The sequence below is a fragment of the Bombina bombina genome, chromosome 4 (assembly GCF_027579735.1).
Source record: "Bombina bombina isolate aBomBom1 chromosome 4, aBomBom1.pri, whole genome shotgun sequence".
Classification (NCBI taxonomy): Eukaryota; Metazoa; Chordata; class Amphibia; order Anura; family Bombinatoridae; genus Bombina; species Bombina bombina.
The window spans coordinates 847,380,508-847,401,921 of record NC_069502.1 but is presented as its reverse complement, the minus strand read 5'-3'; the positions used below and the strand labels follow the sequence as shown (position 1 = coordinate 847,401,921).

The following is a 21,414-nucleotide window of genomic DNA, read 5'->3' as shown; positions in this document are numbered from 1 at the left end:
CTGCTGTTATTTATATCTGCCAGAGTATAATCATTGTGATCTGATCAGCTGTGGATACACTGGTAAAATAAATCTTGCAGCGCTATTGTGAGGAGCTTAGGGTGTGTGAAACTCAGAATGCAGGAACAGATACATTGAACAACAAAAGTCTTTTGAAAGCTTTACTGAATGATACGTGATATGGAACACGTGTCCTCAACTGGCCAATAATATGCCTTTAATCTTGTTACCCTTAAATTCAAAATGCAACTGATTTATGGCAATAAATTGTATCCAAAGTGTCAAAGATTATTTCAAATGGTGTACTCTTACTCCTCGTTATTTTTCCGGTCTTTTAAAAGTTAACTGTTTATTCCTCCAGGCTGATGTTTAGCGTTACCGTCCAGGTACTTGTTTTGCGGTGCACTAATTCCCACCAAAATGCTCTCGCCCCCGCTGTGGCCCAAGTTTTCTAGGATCTTTTTTATTTGCCTTCCGATGACACAGTATTCTCACTGCAGTATGTCTCCAGGCTATTCGATCCTCATTGGTGCCTCAGGGTTCACACGGAGCCGGTAGTTTTCTCTTCACCAAATTCCAGTCCAAACTTATGCTGCACGCTTATAGAGCAACTGGAATCTATGACGGCAATTACAAATTTAAATGCTTGTTTCCAAATTTTTCAGTATTTTCTTCTTTTTAGTTTCGCTGCTGTTTGTATAATCTTGAGAAAGGTTCATAACGAGATGAAACGCGTTGATTTGTTAAACTATGAGACATTTAAAAGATTTGTGAACAAAGATTGTACAAACGGCAGTGAAATTTAAAAAGAAGAAAATACTGCAAAAATTTGAAACAAACATTTAAATTTGTAATTGCTGTTATAGATTCCAGTTGCTCTATAAGCGTGCAGCATAAGTTTGGAGTGGAATTTGTTGAAGAGAAAACTACCGGCTCCGTGTGAACGCTGAGGCACCAATGAGGATCGTATAGCCTGGAGACAAACTGCAGTGAGAATACTGTGTCATCGGAAGGCAAGTATAAAAGATCCTAGAAAACTTGGGCCACAGCGGGGGCGAGAGCATCTTGGTAGGAATTAGTGCACCGCTTAACAAGTACCTGGGCGGCAACGCTAAAAAAACATCAGCCTGCAGGAATAAATGGTTAACTTTTAAAAGACCGGAAAAGTAACGAGGAGTAAGAGTACACCATTTAAAATAATCTTTTTTGACACTTTGATACAATTTATTGCCATAAATCCCTTACATTTTGAATTTAAGGGTAACGAGATTAAAGGCATATTACTGGCAAGTGGAGGACACGTGTTTCATAAAGGAAACAAAGTTGTTTGTTTGGAAAGGTAACAATGGGACAACCAAACACATTATAAGAAACTCTTTCAATTGACTCTTTATAGAAAAGTTTTAAGGAATTTTTAATAAGTGTGATAGGTACAGAGTGCACACTATAAAATAATGGAGGCAGCTGCCATTATTTTAAGCCTTTTAAGGGGCTTTATTTTTTAGTCATGTAGGCCTCAGTGGATATTTTTGCTTATGCTTTATTTGTGTCTTATTGTTTTGTCTTCTATCTTGTTTGAAAACTCCTGTCATGTGAGTATGTTGCCTCTCTGCATGTAACACTGGGCCAGGCAACTATCTGTAGGATAACAAACAGTTAATTGCTGTATCTCTCTCCCTGTCCAAAATTAGAGAAGTCACATGAATGGTTTTCTGTGCACTAGGCCAGTGCACAGGAAACTAGGCTAGGTCAAACAGAGTGTCTGCTATTTTGCTGACAGGTGGTTCAAATGGAAACTAGCTTACTGAAATTGTTCCTTTATTCTTTTAAACTGTAACAAGTATAGGAAAACGTATGTATTAGAATAGATATTTCTTCTATAAGGTACGACGAGTCCACTGATTCATCCTTGTGGGATATTATCCTCCTGCTAACAGGAAGTGGCAAAGAGCACCACAGCAGAGCTGTCTATATAGCTCCTCCCTTAGCTCCACCCCCCAGTCATTCTCTTTGCCTACTCTAAGTACTAGGAAGGGTAAAGTGAAAGAGGTGATAAAATAATAGTTTTTAATTTTTTCAAGCAAGAGTTTTTTGTTTTAAATGGTACCGGTGTGTACTATTTACTCTCAGGCAGCAGATGGATGAAGACTTCTGCCTGGAGGATGATGATCTTAGCATTTGTAACTAAGATCCAGTGCTGTTCCCACAGAGGCTGAGGGGTACAAGAAACTTCAGTGTGAGGAACCTTTTCATTCTTTATAGAAGTGAGGTATGTTCAGTCATTTTTTCTGGAGAGACTGTGTATTTCAGAAAGGCTGACAGTATCCCCATGAGGGTAAGGGTAAGCAGTAATCCTAAGAGCCATAGAAAGGCATTACTAAGCTTGCATAAGGGGCTAATTTTGTGGGCAAATGTTTTTATGAACTGGGAGTGCTGTTAACGTTTTGTGGGCAATAACGTTTTTTGGGTAAACTTTATTGAGGGTACACTTGGCTTATTTTTGGGTCTCAGAACTCACATGGCTAGTTTTAAAACGCTCTGGTGCGGTTCTTTGAGGATGTAGAGACATCGAGTGAGATGGGCGGGGCCTATTTTCGCGCCTCAGATGCGCAGTTGTTTTCACGCAGCAAGCTCCAACTCCTAAGGGCACTTCTGGATGTTTTGGGCCAAATCAAAGCTTTAACCCCATATTTACCATCCCTGATGGTAGGTAGGCGCCACAGCAGGGCTGTGGCAAGGTGCTGGGGGTGTTTTTTTCCGGATTTAGGCCTATATTTCAATCCGGTTTGCACATTAAAGGGTTAAATGTTAAATTTCATTGTGGGGCACACTTAACTACATATATTGAGTCTGCTATAAAAAAATTGAAAAACTTGGTGCATTTTTTTTTTTTGAAAATATTTTTTTATTGAAGTTAAAACATATCTCATCTAAACAAGGACTCGCCCTAAGGCAAAGGTTACAACAGAAAGAATAGTACATTGTCTATACAAAGGCATTATTAAGAAAGCAATATGCACATACAGGAAAAAGAGATACATTTCAGGACTGGTTATGAAGCTAGACAATATCTTTGGCGAGATGAAACATAACTTCTTTTTATATTATCAGCGAATGAGCTCCACATTCTAATAAAATATTACCTAATACCAAAATATCAGCCTGTGGAGGGATCAAAAAAGTATCAGCCACTCTTGGGCTGAGATATATAAGGGGAAGGGGATATTCAGCGGGTAAGCACCGCTATATGTATAGGGGAAGGGGGCGGGAGGACGAAGCCAACTATGAATGTAAGTAGCATAAATCACCTGAAGTGAACTTAGGAGTACCCAAATGTAGAGACCGTAAGCCTGATAGCTGGATTACTAAAAAGATAGATGAGATATGCCTTGGGAAATTAGTCTATTTAAGAATAGGTAGTGGGGTAAAGTGACATCTTAATGCTAGATGAAGTAGCTAAATGGTGGCTAAAGGCTACTCTACTGATTCTTTTAGGGAGACTCAAACGTTACAAAAATAGACAATAGAGAAATGCATGCATGTCACACTGATAGTAATTCACATAGGTGTTCAGGACTGACCTAAAGATTAATGCAATAGGTAATATATAAACTTATCCAAACATTGCAAATCAAATGTGTCTGTTAGCTGAGAAGGAGAATAATACATAATAGACTTTCAACATAACATTTGAAAGGATAGTGAACATTTATGTCTGGGACATATAAGAACAAACATTTCTCATACACTCTTGCGTGGGGACAGTAAATCCTTAAGGAAACTGTGCATCCTTTTACATACCGACTTAGCAGAACTCTATGGCTTTAGATATATAGAACATAACCAAAATTTGGATGGACTTAGAGAAACAGAACATTTAAATCTCAGTATGCTGAGTATATAGGGAGCATTTAGTTTGTAAAAATGAAATAATTAGGAAACTCTACAATATAATTCAGACTGGGGCTAAGTAATTTGGTATACCTCTGTTAGGGTCCAATAATATAGAGCTATGAACTTTAAAAATAGAATTCAGGTACAACAAGCTATTATGAGACGTATGTAAGAAAAAATGCGCAAGAAACACAAGCATAAGGAGAGGACAAGTTAGTATTTGGCTAGCAAACAGTAATAGCATAGGGGGCATGTTATTGCTAGTAGGGAACATGAGTGAATTGAGTAGAGAGAATTCCCCTATAAAGGGGGAGGTAAAACTATCACTTAAAATACCTAGAACATAGATAGGCAAAAGACAATCATAAATAACTAAGCTCTGTGTCATAGGTATAAGATAACTATGCGAATTTAAAATAATGGTAACTACACATTCCTTCGTAAGCATTACTATGTAGTAAATATGATTTATATCAGAAGCTTTTTTTTTAGTTATAGTGAGAATAGTGGGCGTTAAATGATAAGTGGACCTCTGCTGGCTATTTTATTTAGGCGGAAGGAGTGTACATGCTGCCAAAACCTAGCATGAACCTTTATAGAAGCTATATATACAAAATATAGGCCTTAATAGTAAACAGATTAATGTATTGCAGCATGAGAGGCAAGTCTATAACACTGCATTCTATGTTAATGTAAAAAGCCCTACAATATAGTCTGCAGACTAGACTTGTAGCTTCTATACAGGAATATAAATTTTTGAGCTCTAACACATAACAAACATAGAATATAGGGTATTGGCAACATTAGCATAGCTACTAGTTTGCAATGTGAGACACTCAGTTGATAGGTTGATTACACTCTCTATAGGTCCATTGACAGAGCACAACAAGTGCAAGTTCAGTATCCATCTCTAGTGCATGGCAATCCTACAGTACATAAGAAAACTGTCCCAGTATCCACATGTAGAGAATCTATGACTAAATCAGCCTAAATCTGCTTAAGGATCTACAAAAGTGCATATACATGTATAAATTATTTGCTGCATGTCCCTGCTTACGCTACAGCTGAAACAAGAGGGCAGGGAGGAGACTCCATAGCTTTTCTATACCTCAAGGGGTAAAGTCAGCAGTTAAAATACATCCCTGAACTAGGGTTATCAAGCAACAAGAACTAACCATGTCTTAGTATATATCATGTATGTGATAAGAAAACAAGGTGCAAATTAAAGTAATACTAAATATGTCTCCCCCCAACTGCAGCAGAAAACATAAGTGCCCTCATATAGTAATAACTTTTATCTCCTTGTTTTATCTAGAAATAAAAAACTAGAATCTTATTCTGCTTATCTATAGAGTATATACTAAAGCATAAGGGAGGAAGCACATACATCCTAAGACTTAAAGCATGATAACCGGTATGGGTAACAATTAGTTAATAACAGCAATAAAGTTCAACAAATGTCGAGGTAAAAGTGCAGAAAGAATCTATCTGCGTGACAAAAGTTCCTCAAGCCAGGTAAGAAGTCAATTTTAAATTTCAATGTTAACAGAGTATCCCAGTATGCGAAGGCACATATAGCATATGTCTAACCTATTCCATTTTTTGTTATGCGGGAAATAGACATCTCAACGGTCTGCATCTTCTGGCCTCTCAAGTAACCTGTCCCCAAAATCGCCGGCAAGGCTAGCGGTAGGTACCGCTCTTCATTAGTTGGAAGATGCAGCTTGAGATTTGTCTGAGGCGCAATAAGTGATCGCCTTAGCTTCCATGTGGCAGATGTGTCGGCATTGTTGAGCGGTGTCCGCTCTCCTTGGGGCCTCGGAACCAAGAGCTTACCTAGCTCAGTAAATATATATATCACGCTGTCTGTAGCGCTGACAGTCTTACCCGATCTGGGGCTTTGAAACACATCTCTCAAGGGAAAGCGCCTAATAGCAGCATGGTTCGCCTTTTCATTGGGAGTGATTGATGAGGTGTTTATGCTGCTCTCTTGAATCATCTTCTTTCTCTGTATCGGGGGTGTCTCTCTTTGGGCTAAACGATGAGGCTCCAATTTTGATATAGCAGCGGATGGCTGCGAGCGCCGTTCAGCAGTGATCTGTGGGGTTTCCCCTTGTTGTAGGTAATCACCAGCCATGTGGTGTAAGTCTATTGCAAGTAGAGGTGCCGGGTTTCTTCCCGTTAGAGTAGGCAGGTTGTCAGCTATTTTCCAGCTGGGACTCCCCTCCAGCAGTGGATCTGGGAGGTATTCTGTGGATAGCATAGCCTCAGTAAAATCCCCCTCACTAGGGCCCGAATTCGGTGAGGATGAGACGCCATCTTGAGTGCGCAGCTCTGTAAAGACAGCTTTCAAACTATAGAATTGCCTGTCAGCTTGCTCGCTAAGTTCTACAAGTAGAGAAGCAAGGTGCAGGGAACAGGCTGCCATTCTAAGAATAGATTAAGGGACAAGTGTAGGCACAGAAGGTTGTTTAAAACAGGATTTTAGTATTCTATCTTCAGGAGCTCCATTAATGTGCGTCTTCTCTCTTAGGCAGTTGGCTCCGCCCCCCAACTTGGTGCATTTTAAAGCAGTTTTGCAGAACGTGTATGCTTTTTTTCTCTTAAAGGCGCAGTACCGTTTTTTAAGATTGTTATTTTTTTTTCACTAAATAAAGTGTTTTCATGCTTGTTTGTAGTCATTACTAGCTGTTCAACATGTCTGACATTGAGGAAAGTCATTGTTCAATATGTTTAGAAGCCATTGTGGAACCCCCACTTAGAATGTGTCCCTCATGCACTGAAAGGTCAATAAATTGCAAAGAACATATTTTAGCTACTAAAAGTATGTCGCAGGATGATTCTCAGTCAGAAGGGAATCAGGTTATGCCATCTAATTCTCTCCAAGTGTTACAACCATTAACGCCCGCCCAAGCGACGCCAAGTACTTCTAGTGCGTCTAATTCTTTCACCCTGCAAGATATGGCCGCAGTAATGAATACTACCCTTGCAGAGGTTTTATCTAAGCTGCCTTGGTTGCAGGGTAAGCGCAGTAGGTCTGGTGTGGGAACAAATGCTGAGCCCTCTGATGCTTTATTAGCCATATCCGATGTACCCTCACAATGTTCTGAGTTGGGGGTGAGGGATTCGCTGTCTGAGGGAGAAATTTCTGATTCAGGAAAGATGTTCCCTCAGACAGACTCGGATATGACGGCTTTTAAATTTAAACTAGAACACCTCCGCTTATTGCTCAGGGAGGTTTTAGCGACTCTGGATGATTGTGACCCTATTGTAGTTCCAGAGAAATTGTGTAAAATGGACAGATTTCTAGAGGTTCCTGCCTACACTGATGTTTTTCCGGTCCCTAAGAGGATTTCGGACATTGTTACTAAGGAGTGGGATAGACCAGGTATTCCGTTCGCTCCCCCTCCTACTTTTAAGAAAATGTTTCCCATATCAGACACCATGCAGGACTCGTGGCAGACGATCCCTAAGGTGGAGGGAGCTATTTCTACCCTGGCTAAGCGTACAACTATACCTATTGAGGACAGTTGTGCTTTCAAAGATCCTATGGATAAAAAATTAGAGGGTCTAAAGAAAATATTTGTTCATCAGGGTTTCCTTCTCCAACCTATAGCGTGCATTGTTCCTGTAACTACTGCAGCTGCTTTTTGGTTCGAGGCTCTGGAGGAGGCTCTTCAGGTTGAGACCCCATTAGATGATATTCTGGATAGAATTAGGACTCTCAAGCTAGCTAATTCTTTCATTACAGATGCCGCTTTTCAACTGGCTAAATTAGCGGCAAAGAATTCAGGTTTTGCCATTTTAGCACGTAGAGCGTTATGGCTTAAGTCCTGGTCTGCTGATGTGTCATCAAAATCTAAGCTTTTAGCCATCCCTTTCAAGGGTAAGACCCTATTCGGGCCTGAACTGAAAGAGATCATTTCAGACATCACTGGAGGGAAAGGCCATGCCCTTCCTCAGGATAAGACAAATAAGATGAGGCCCAAACAAAATAATTTTAGTTCCTTTCGAAACTTCAAAGGTGGTCCCTCTACCTCTTCCCCTGCTGCAAAGCTAGAGGGGAATTTTGCTCAATCCAAGTCAGTCTGGAGACCTAACCAGAATTGGAACAAGGGTAAACAGGCCAAGATGCCCGCTGCTGCCACCAAGACAGCATGAAGGGGTAGCCCCCGATCCAGGACCGGATCTAGTAGGGGGCAGACTTTCTCTCTTTGCTCAGGCTTGGGCAAGAGACATTCAGGACTCCTGGGCTTTAGAAATCGTAAACCCAGGTGTATCTTCTAGATTTCAAAGATTCTCCTCCAAGGGGGAGATTCCATCTTTCTCAATTGGGTGTAAACCAGACAAAAAGAGAGGCGTTCTTACGCTGTGTAGAAGACCTATATACCATGGGAGTGATCTGCCCAGTTCCGAAAACAGAACAGGGGCAGGCGTTCTACTCCAATCTGTTTGTGGTTCCCAAAAAAGAGGGAACCTTCAGACCAATTTTAGATCTCAAGATCCTAAACAAATTCCTCAGAGTCCCATCCTTTAAGATGGAGACCATTCGCACTATTTTACCAATGATCCAGGAGGGTCAATATATGACCACCGTGGACTTAAAGGATGCGTATCTACACATCCCTATCCACAAAGATAATCACCAGTTCCTCAGGTTCGCCTTTCTGGACAAGCATTACCAGTTTGCGGCTCTTCCCTTCGGGTTGGCCACAGCTCCCAGAATTTTCACAAAGGTGCTAGGGTCCCTTCTGGCGGTTCTAAGGCCGCGGGGCATAGCAGTGGCACATTATCTGGATGATATCTTAATTCAGGCGTCGACTTACCAACTAGCCAAGTCTCACACGTACATCGTGTTGACTTTTCTAAGATCTCACGGGTGGAAGGTGAACGTAAAAAAGAGTTCACTTATCCCTCTCACAAGAGTTCCATTCCTGGGAACTCTGATAGATTCGGTGGACATGAAAATTTTTCTGACGGAGGTCAGGAAATCAAAGATTTTAACCACCTGCCGAGCTCTTCATTCCATTCCTCGGCCGTCAGTGGCTCAGTGTATGGAGGTAATCGGACTTATGGTAGCGGCAATGGACATAGTTCCGTTTGCTCGCTTGCATCTCAGACCACTGCAACTATGCATGCTCAAACAGTGGAATGGGGATCATGCAGATTTATCTCCTCAGATAAATCTGGATCAAGAGACCAGAGACTCTCTTCTTTGGTGGTTGTCACAGGATCATCTGTCCCAGGGAATGTGTTTCCGCAGGCCAGCATGGGTCATAGTGATGACGGACACCAGCCTATTGGGCTGGGGTGCAGTCTGGAATTCCCTGAAAGCACAGGGTTTGTGGACTCAGGAGGAGGCTCTCCTCCCGATAAATATTCTAGAACTGAGAGCGATATTCAACGCGCTTCAGGCGTGGCCTCAGCTGGCTTCGGCCAGATTCATAAGATTCCAGTCGGACAATATCACGACTGTAGCATATATCAATCATCAGGTGGGAACAAATAGTTCTCTAGCGATGATAGAGGTTACCAAAATAATTTGATGGGCAGAGACTCACTCTTGCCATCTATCAGCAATCTATATCCCAGGAGTGGAGAACTGGGAAGCGGATTTTCTAAGTCGTCAGACTTTTCATCCGGGGGAGTGGGAACTCCATCCGGAGGTGTTTGCACAATTGTTTCAGCAATGGGGCACACCAGAATTGGATCTGATGGCGTCTCGTCAGAACGCCAAACTTCCTTGTTACGGGTCCAGGTTAAGGGATCCTCAGGCAGTACTGATAGATGCCCTAGCAGTACCCTGGTCGTTCAACCTGGCTTATGTGTTTCCACCATTTCCTCTCCTTCCTCGTTTGATTGCCAGAATCAAACAGGAGAGAGCTTCGGTGATTTTGATAGCAGTTTCAAGCAGTTCCTGCTCATTTCTGAGATTAAGAACACGGTACACAGAACTGTGTCGTTGAAGCCTTCGTAGATGATTACGATCCAGCAAGCACTGTTGTAAGTAATCACAGTCACTCACACACAAGTGATTTCCTGCTAATAGAGGCTCAACTGCTCTCATGGTAATTTTATGACAGCATATACATTCCCGCACTGTTGGCATCGCAACACACTTGTTGCAGGTACACCACTCAGTGTTGTTCAATCGCTCTGTGTTCTCCGAGTTCTGAGGTTGTGTTTCTGGTGTAAGTAGTCTTCTGATGACAGGGTCCCATCGATTACTCTGTGATGGTGGCACAGGTAGTTGTCTGCTGTGTCTTTCTTCATCCAAAATGGCACGCTATTGTAAAATAACAACAATATTAGAAAGATACTCACACTATCATACTATAAACATTTTAACTACATGAAATTATAAATCGAATAATAGTATATAGTAACATAATTTTAAATATGAAACAAACTTACAAGTATATGTGGAGCAATCAAGCCATATGTGTTCTGAAAGAGACATTGACATAATGAGTGTGATAAATAGGATAAGTATATTGTGCAAAAGAAAACATATAGTAATAGGAAATAGAATACTAACCAAACGTTCTGCTTCCTTCATGGCCTCGTTGTCCAACTTTCTTTTTGGAGCCATAGTGTCTGTGAAGATAAACAACACATCATTTACCAAATACAGTACATTTGCTTTATAAAAGAGTTGCAAGCGAGTTTAAAATCGTTCATATGGTTTTTTTTAGGATTTGTTAGTGTTTGTAAACCTTGAACTATTTATTACCTTATTTCCTCTGCACATCATAACACTTGTATTGTGATTTCTTCATTTTATTATAAGCCTTTGCAAAACTAAACAATTATATATTTTTTTACATACTTTTAATCAATCAGTGCTTTCTCCTAGGTAAGTTCACTTGCGTGAGATCTAGATTATCTATATGACACCCATGAACAAAGGGACGCTAGTTGGGAAAATATTGAAAATGTATCATTTGGTAAAGTAGGTTGTTGTATCAATGATATAACAGTAGATATTTGTGAATTTTGTTTATCTCAATCAAGAATAGAAACAATTATGGTTATAAAAAGAATTCGGAATATTTATTTTTGTTTTTGAAATTTTGCTACATGTGTTCTGGATCCTAAAATAATTATTACATTTTTTGGTAATGTCATAATCCAACCTAAAGTTACCAAAAGGAAGATTGTTAGATGAATAAAGCCAAAATAATAAAACAGTGCTAAACAACAAATTTTTATTGTTTCAAGGCAAGAAATAAAATAAAATCACTTTTGAATTATAGACTTTCAAGATAACAATTGACATAATCAGATGTGTCTAACAGCACATGATATATATGCACATATTAGTCTATTATGAGAACTGTACCACCAAATTGGTTGGTTTGAAACGGGATTTGTGTTCATCAACCAAAGTGGACGTTGGTGGACGCGGTTCTGAAGCAATATTGGCAGGCATCAAAGCTGACCTTGATTGCCATTCATGAGTTAACTCACCAGTTAACATTTTTATGACGTCCTGCATAAGAACTTAAACATGTTCATGGCACATTGATTCGAAAATTGCTTTCACTTGCCATTTTTTCTTGAATTTCGAAAAAAAAAGGCTTCTATCTCAACTCCCCTCGTGGTTCACTAGCAGATGTTTCTTGCTTCACAACAGCCTGTACTCTCTCGACATTAGCATTGTGCGCTAATACTGCCATTTTGGTTCGTGCGTTCATACCGTCCATAAGAAAATGTACCCTTTTCGACCTATACTTCAATGCCATACTGTGAAACACTTCCGGTATGGCAGAACTCTTTAAGAAAGAAGAAGTCTTTATGCAATGTTTTATCGAGCACAAAGGAAGAAAACTGAGTCAAGGTTTCAGAATTGCGCTCCAACCAAGGGTAGGCCTTTTCTGGATCAAGCTCATCATGATGACAACCCTTTAGCAATATGCCGTTTTCCCATGTGTGTTCATCATTAATATGGTGCAAAATAGAGTTCCACTGTTCTGCTAGGAGATCCACATATCCCTTGCAGTATGCACTGGAATACCACAGATGGTCCACAATAGATTTGATCCAGGGGTTTAGCAGTTTTCTACATATTTGGCTGGATAGCGCTATCAGTTTTTTCCTCATACTCTTGGCATAGTGCCACAGGTCGAATTGTTGTGTGATGGTAGGGTACTCTTCTCTAATTATTTTTCGGATGGATACATGTCGATCAGTGGCAATATATGACACCTGTAGACCTTCTTCAAGTATCTTGTCCAGACAGCGTTTGAATGCCTTTGCCTCCATTGCTACAGACGATGTTGTCTCAGAGACTTGTACAGTTGTAAAGTCCACAATTTTTTTGGTTGAGTCTTCCATTAGTGTATAAGTGCAATATTTGGCACTAAAACCTGGGCTATCACACTGCCCGTCACCAATCAAACATAGGGGTTTATCTTTAAAACATTCCAACAAATTCTTTCTCTGAAAAGTGTAGTTATAGTCTATTGTAGGGAATAAAAATTTCTTTTGGTACTTGTAAAAAGTAGTCTTATTAGGAAATGGCACACACAATAACTTGAAGAAGTCACTGGTTTTTTGAAAATTGTTCCCAGTAAACAACAATGAGGCACATCCTAAAGCATTCCCAGCTGGAATTTTACCGAACATGGGCTGACTCTGCCAAATGTTACGCATGTGTCCATTGTTCCACTCAGCATACACTATAAGTAAAAATCCAATAACATGTTTCTTTATTCGGATTATCACAATTTCCTTGATCACATTTTATTTTCTTCTGTTATGTGTGATCAGTCCACGGGTCATCATTACTTCTGGGATATAACTCCTCCCCAACAGGAAATGCAAGAGGATTCACCCAGCAGAGCTGATATAGCTCCTCCCCTCTACGTCAGTCCCAGTCATTCTCTTGCACCCAACGACTAGATAGGATGTGTGAGAGGACTATGGTGATTATACTTAGTTTTTATGACTTCAATCAAAAGTTTGTTATTTTACAATAGCACCGGAGCGTGTTATTACTTCTCTGGCAGAGTTTGAAGAAGAATCTACCAGAGTTTTTTACTATGATTTTAACCGGAGTAGTTAAGATCATATTGCTGTTCTCGGCCATCTGAGGGAGGTAAAAGCTTCAGATCAGGGGACAGCGGGCAGATGAATCTGCATTGAGGTATGTAGCAGTTTTTATTTTCTGAATGGAATTGATGAGAAAATCCTGCTATACCGTTATAATGACATGTATGTATACACTTCAGTATTCTGGGAATGGTATTTCACCGGAACTACTCTGTTAAAGGTCACTAATCCTTTTAATAAATATTATCATGTTAAACGTTTTTGCTGGAATGTAGAATCGTTTACATTGCTGAGGTACTGAGTGAATAAATGTTTGGGCATTATTTTCCACTTGGCAGTTGTCTGCTTTAAATTGTGACAGTTTCGTTTCTCCTCACTGCTGTGTGTGAGAGGGAGGGGCCGTTTTTGGCGCTCTTTGCTACGCATCAAAAATTTCCAGTCAGCTACTATTATATTTCCTGCATGATCCGGTTCACTGACAGATCTCAGGGGTCTTCAAACTTCTTTGAAGGGAGGTACATTCTCTCAGCAGAGCTGTGAGAATTTTATATTGACTGTGAATAAAAACGTTACTCTATAATTTTTTATGTCAAATTTAGTTATTGTTATTTACTAATGGGAACAAACCTTTGCTAAAAGTTGTGTTATTTTAAAGTTGATGCTATAACTGTTTTTTCAGTTCATTATCTCAACTGTCATTTAATCGTTTAAGTACCTCTTTGAGGCACAGTACGTTTTTGCTAAAAAAGATTATAACCAGGTTGCAAGTTATTGCTAGTGTGTTAAACATGTCTGACTCAGAGGAAGATATCTGTGTCATTTGTTCCAATGCCAAGGTGGAGCCCAATAGAAATTTATGTACTAACTGTATTGATGCTACTTTAAATAAAAGTCAATCTGTACAATGTGAACAAATTTCACCAAACTGCGAGGGGAGAGTTATGCCGACTAACTCGCCTCACGCGGCAGTACCTGCATCTCCCGCCCGGGAGGTGCGTGAGATTTTGGCGCCTAATACATCTGGGCGGCCATTACAGATAACATTACATGATATGGCTACTGTTATGACTGAAGTTTTGTCTAAATTACCAGAACTAAGAGGCAAGCGTGATCACTCTGGGGTGAGAACAGAGTGCGCTGACAATACTAGGGCCATGTCTGATACTGCGTCACAGCTTGCAGAGCATGAGGACGGAGAGCTTCATTCTGTGGGTGACGGTTCTGATCCAAACAGATTGGATTCAGATATTTCAAATTTTAAATTTAAATTGGAGAACCTCCGTGTATTACTAGGGGAGGTCTTAGCAGCTCTCAATGATTGTAACACCGTTGCAATACCAGAGAAACTGTGTAGGTTGGATAAATACTTTGCGGTACCGGCGAGTACTGACGTTTTTCCTATACCTAAGAGATTAACTGAAATTGTTACTAAGGAGTGGGATAGACCCGGTGTGCCGTTCTCACCCCCTCCAATATTTAGAAAGATGTTTCCAATAGACGCCACCACTCGGGACTTATGGCAAACGGTCCCTAAGGTGGAGGGAGCAGTTTCTACTTTAGCTAAACGTACCACTATCCCGGTGGAGGATAGCTGTGCTTTTTCAGATCCAATGGATAAAAAATTAGAGGGTTACCTTAAGAAAATGTTTGTTCAACAAGGTTTTATATTGCAACCCCTTGCATGTATCGCGCCGATTACGGCTGCGGCAGCTTTTTGGATTGAGTCTCTGGAAGAGAACCTTAGTTCATCTACGCTAGACGACATTATGGACAGGCTTAGAGTCCTTAAACTAGCTAATTCATTCATTTCGGAGGCCGTAGTACATTTAACCAAACTTACGGCTAAGAACTCAGGATTCGCCATACAGGCACGTAGAGCACTGTGGCTAAAATCCTGGTCAGCTGATGTTACTTCTAAGTCCAAATTACTTAATATACCTTTCAAGGGGCAGTCTTTATTTGGGCCCGGTTTGAAAGAAATTATCGCTGACATTACAGGAGGTAAGGGCCACGCCCTACCTCAAGACAAAGCCAAAGCTAAGGCTAGACAGTCTAATTTTCGTCCTTTTCGGAATTTCAAAACAGGAGCAGCGTCAACCTCCACTGCACCAAAACAGGAAGGAGCTGTTGCTCGTTACAGGCAAGGCTGGAAACCTAACCAGTCCTGGAATAAGGGCAAACAGGCCAGGAAACCTGCTGCTGCCCCAAAGACAGCATGAACCGAGAGCCCCCGATCCGGGACCGGATCTAGTGGGGGGCAGACTTTCTCTCTTCGCCCAGGCCTGGGCAAGAGATGTTCAGGATCCCTGGGCGCTAGAGATCATATCTCAGGGATACCTTCTAGACTTCAAATTATCTCCCCCAAGAGGGAGATTTCATCTGTCAAGGTTGTCAACAAACCAGATAAAGAAAGAAGCGTTTCTACGCTGTGTACAAGACCTGAACTTTCAGGCCAATCTTAGATTTAAAGATTCTAAACAAATTCCTAAGAGTTCCATCGTTCAAAATGGAAACTATTCGGACAATCTTACCTATGATCCAAAGGGGTCAGTACATGACCACAGTGGATTTAAAGGATGCTTACCTTCACATACCGATTCACAAAGATCATCAACGGTATCTACGGTTTGCCTTCCTAGACAGGCACTACCAGTTTGTAGCTCTTCCATTCGGATTGGCTACGGCCCCAAGAATCTTCACAAAGGTTCTGGGTGCCCTTCTGGCGGTACTAAGACCGCGAGGGATTTCGGTAGCTCCGTACCTAGACGACATTCTAATACAAGCTTCAAGCTTTCAAACTGCCAAGTCTCATACAGAGTTAGTTCTGGCATTTCTAAGGTCGCATGGTTGGAAAGTGAACGAAAAGAAGAGTTCTCTTTTTCCTCTCACAAGAGTTCCATTCTTGGGGACTCTTATAGATTCTGTAGAAATGAAGATTTACCTGACAGAAGACAGGTTAACAAAGCTTCAAGATGCATGCCGTGTCCTTCATTCCATTCAACACCCGTCAGTAGCTCAATGCATGGAGGTGATCGGCTTAATGGTAGCGGCAATGGACATAGTACCTTTTGCACGCCTACATCTCAGACCGCTGCAATTGTGCATGCTAAGTCAGTGGAATGGGGATTACTCAGATTTGTCCCCTACTCTGAATCTAAATCAAGAGACCAGAAATTCTCTTCTATGGTGGCTTTATCGGCCACACCTGTCCAGGGGGATGCCATTCAGCAGGCCAGACTGGACAATCGTAACAACAGACGCCAGCCTGCTAGGTTGGGGCGCTGTCTGGAATTCTCTGAAGGCTCAGGGATTATGGAATCAGGAGGAGAGTCTCCTTCCAATAAACATTCTGGAATTGAGGGCAGTTCTCAATGCCCTTCTGGCTTGGCCCCAATTAACAACTCAGGGGTTCATCAGGTTTCAGTCGGACAATATCACGACTGTAGCTTACATCAACCATCAGGGAGGGACAAGAAGCTCCCTAGCAATGATGGAAGTATCAAAGATAATTCGCTGGGCAGAGTCTCACTCTTGCCACCTGTCAGCAATCCACATCCCGGGAGTGGAGAACTGGGAGGCGGATTTCTTGAGTCGCCAGACTTTTCATCCGGGAGAGTGGGAACTTCATCCGGAGATCTTTGCCCAAATACTTCGACGTTGGGGCAAACCAGAGATAGATCTCATGGCGTCTCGCCAGAACGCCAAACTTCCTCACTACGGGTCCAGATCCAGGGATCCGGGAGCGGTTCTGATAGATGCTTTGACAGCACCTTGGAAATTCGGGATGGCTTATGTGTTTCCACCCTTCCCGCTGCTTCCTCGATTGATTGCGAAAATCAAACAGGAGAGAGCATCAGTGATTCTAATAGCGCCTGCATGGCCACGCAGGACTTGGTATGCAGATCTAGTGGACATGTCATCCTGTCCACCTTGGTCTCTACCTCTAAGACAGGACCTTCTGATACAGGGTCCATTCAAACATCAAAATTTAACTTCTCTGAAACTGACTGCTTGGAAATTGAACGCTTGATTTTATCAAAGCGTGGTTTTTCTGAGTCGGTTATTGATACCCTGTTTCAGGCTAGGAAGCCTGTTACCAGAAAGATTTACCATAAAATATGGCGCAAATACCTATACTGGTGCGAATCCAAACGTTACTCTTGGAGTAAGGTTAGGATCCCTAGGATATTGTCTTTTCTACAAGAAGGTTTAGAAAAGGGTTTATCAGCTAGTTCATTAAAGGGACAGATTTCAGCTCTGTCCATCTTGTTACACAGGCGTCTGTCAGAAAATCCAGACGTCCAGGCCTTTTGTCAGGCTTTAGCTAGGATCAAGCCTGTGTTTAAAGCCGTTGCTCCGCCATGGAGTTTAAACTTAGTTCTTAACGTTTTACAAGGTGTTCCGTTTGAACCCCTTCATTCCATTGATATAAAATTGTTATCTTGGAAAGTTCTATTTTTAATGGCTATTTCCTCGGCTCGAAGAGTCTCTGAGTTATCAGCATTACATTGTGATTCTCCTTATCTGATTTTTCACTCAGACAAGGTAGTTCTGCGTACTAAACCTGGGTTCTTACCTAAGGTAGTCACTAACAGGAATATCAATCAAGAGATTGTTGTTCCATCCTTGTGTCCAAATCCTTCTTCAAAGAAGGAACGTCTTCTACACAATCTGGATGTAGTTCGTGCCCTCAAGTTCTACTTGCAGGCAACTAAAGATTTTCGCCAAACTTCTTCCCTGTTTGTCGTTTATTCTGGACAGAGGAGAGGTCAAAAAGCTTCTGCTACCTCTCTCTCGTTTTGGCTTCGTAGCATAATACGTTTAGCCTATGAGACTGCTGGACAGCAGCCTCCTGAAAGAATTACAGCTCACTCCACTAGAGCTGTGGCTTCCACTTGGGCCTTTAAGAATGAGGCCTCTGTTGAACAGATTTGCAAGGCTGCAACTTGGTCTTCGCTTCATACTTTTTCCAAATTTTACAAATTTGACACTTTTGCTTCTTCGGAGGCTATTTTTGGGAGAAAGGTTCTTCAGGCAGTGGTTCCTTCTGTATAATGAGCCTGCCTATCCCTCCCGTCATCCGTGTACTTTTGCTTTGGTATTGGTATCCCAGAAGTAATGATGACCCGTGGACTGATCACACATAACAGAAGAAAACATAATTTATGCTTACCTGATAAATTCCTTTCTTCTGTTGTGTGATCAGTCCACGGCCCGCCCTGTCTTTAAGGCAGGTAAATATCTTTTAAATTATACTCCAGTCACCACTTCACCCTTGGTTACTCCTTTCTCGTTGATTCTTGGTCGAATGACTGGGACTGACGTAGAGGGGAGGAGCTATATCAGCTCTGCTGGGTGAATCCTCTTGCATTTCCTGTTGGGGAGGAGTTATATCCCAGAAGTAATGATGACCCGTGGACTGATCACACAACAGAAGAAAGGAATTTATCAGGTAAGCATAAATTATGTTTTTTTCAGTAAAATATCAAGACATGATTCAAAAACTATGAATTTACGTTGCATAACCGGTGTCAGGGTTTTTTCCCTGTTGTGTTTGCCATGTGCTGCTGGCAGCCATTTTAATCACCTCTCTTCCTGACTATGGTGCATTGTGGGGGATGCTGCTCAATTCCTCTAATTCCTTTTATGGCCAAACTGCTGTGCATCATCCATGTGAGACAGGATGCAGTCACATAATTGTGATGTCATCACTTATTATTTAAAGGGCCTCTGTTCAGTATGCTTTGCCTTTGCGCTTTCTGAGACCTGTTTGTGAGAGTTCCTGTGTATTACCTGGCTGCCTGACGTCCTTCCTGGTTCCTGATCCCTGGCTTGTTCCCGACTCTGCTGTTTTCCTTGTTCCTGATTCCGGCTCGTCTGACTATTCGCTTTGGCTCCTGACTTGGCTCGTCTGACTACCAGTTCTGGTTTTGATTCCTGGCTTGTTATTTGACTTGTGGACTTTTTATTATTTTTTGCTATTAATTAAGGTGTGATTATTTTTGCACCCTGACAACCGGGTTGATTGATATGCCATCATCTGCCAAAGATATATCTGCTACTGAAGATTGTGTTGTCTCAACTGGTATGTAAGTTGTATCTTTTTGGTCCACATCTATATTCAGTCAGTAAAGAAATACCAGAGAGCACACTAGTGTTTGTTACATTGCAGGCTTTGACGACATTTCTTAAATCAGTGTCATCTCTGTTTCTATATGTAATTTTTGGGGTACTGGTAAGAGTTGGTATTGTTTCAAAGGGGTTGGGACTGCTAGGTGGCATAGCATTGTCGAAGCTTGCATTACTTTGACTAGTGTGTCGATCAATATCCAAAGTACTTCCATGAAATTCTTTCGTTAGGTCTTCATAAAGCTCTGAAACTGTACCAGTCCAAGTTCCTATTGATCTTGTTTTAATTAGGCCATGCGTGTCAGTATGCCTGGTTTTGTGTAACCACTGCCTTTTAGTTTTATTTGGCCCCTCAGACATGATACAGCTTGCAATGCTATCAGAATGTGTTGGCAATACGTTTTTGGACACCTACTTTCAGGCTAGGAAAGATACTTGGATTCGCATCGCTCTTCAAGCTTTTTTGTGAGCCTCTCATATGGTAGTCATTTTCTTTAAAATGTTGTGAACACATCCTGTACACAGCATTTCTTTTTGTTGCTATAATCTTGGAAATTAGAGAGTCCATGTTATTGACTGATTGTCTGGTACTTTCAATCCATGCTTTAATCCTTTGCGGTGATGTGGGAAAGCAATGCATGGCTATTTCCCCAGTCTTTTTTCAATACAGGTGTTTGGATGTACATCGGATGTACTACATCCCTCAACAAAACAACATGGCATCTTTGAACCGAACAGAAGTACAAACATTTTAAAACACACAAGTAATAATTCATAAATATAAGAGACGTAACAATGTAATAATCGTCAGTGTGTTTGTCTGTGTTATAGTAATAAATAATTTCACTTTATTTGAAGATGTTACAAGTGGAAGAGTTGGTTACAGCAAATGGCCAAATTCTTACTAATTTCATTTGCAGATTGTGTGATGGAAAATTTTAATTATTTTATTCTTGCCAAAATATATGGATGCATATGCTTGAATACATATATATTTCAGGGTTTAGATATATGCATATTTATATTTGACATGTGAAGGCACCATAGGTGTATCTTTTTGTTTCTCAAAAAATACCATACATGACCTTTTTCTCCCATTACAACCACAACAATATAGCGTTCATAAAATTTATACAACATGCACTATAGTGGACAGTAGTTATAAATTGTGAAATATGTCAAGTTCCAATTTTTACCGACACCTTATAATGTCTATATTATTCCTAAAAATATGAAACATTTTTTATGATTGGCACCTGAATGCTATTAATTGCTATTATCCCATGAGTAATAATTTATATGATTTGGCCATATGTTGGTATGCCCAGGACCACGTCAAGGTCTCTTCTTTCCCTGGGTCCCTAATCTACTGTAGAATATGGAATATAAGAGGATACAGGCAGTAGTAGTTTAAATTATTGAACGTAATTTGATTTGAAAATAGAAGATCACAATTTTTTTTTTAAGTATATGGGTCCAAAAATATGATAAGTATTATATGGGGGAGAAAGAGAGATAGATATTTATATTTGAATGTTACAAACTATTAAAAAAAAGTTATTTCAGTGTACTTACTTTCAATAGGATCAAGAGGTTTAGGTTATAACGAATAACCCAAATTCCAACAGTTCGCAATGACGCAAGAAATAAATTATTTCTATGAGAAACAAAGATAAAAAAAAATGTTATGTCTAATGCCTGATAATAAGCAAAAAACAGAATTTATGTTTACCTGATAAATTTCTTTCTCCAACGGTGTGTCCGGTCCACGGCGTCATCCTTACTTGTGGGATATTCTCTTCCCCAACAGGAAATGGCAAAGAGCCCAGCAAAGCTGGTCACATGATCCCTCCTAGGCTCCGCCTACCCCAGTCATTCGACCGACGTTAAGGAGGAATAATAGCATAGGAGAAACCATATGGTACCGTGGTGACTGTAGTTAAAGAAAATAAATTATCAGACCTGATTAAAAAACCAGGGCGGGCCGTGGACCGGACACACCGTTGGAGAAAGAAATTTATCAGGTAAACATAAATTCTGTTTTCTCCAACATAGGTGTGTCCGGTCCACGGCGTCATCCTTACTTGTGGGAACCAATACCAAAGCTTTAGGACACGGATGAAGGGAGGGAGCAAATCAGGTCACCTAAATGGAAGGCACCACGGCTTGCAAAACCTTTCTCCCAAAAATAGCCTCAGAAGAAGCAAAAGTATCAAACTTGTAAAATTTGGTAAAAGTGTGCAGTGAAGACCAAGTCGCTGCCCTACATATCTGATCAACAGAAGCCTCGTTCTTGAAGGCCCATGTGGAAGCCACAGCCCTAGTGGAATGAGCTGT

At 40.9% G+C, this 21,414-nt stretch overlaps 1 protein-coding gene across 1 annotated transcript in view; it reads left to right on the top strand.

Annotated features, from left to right (window-relative positions):
* The window catches only part of LOC128657974 (uncharacterized), a 285,898-nt gene that overhangs the window by 193,311 nt on the left and 71,173 nt on the right, over positions 1-21,414 (top strand). The window lies entirely within an intron of this gene.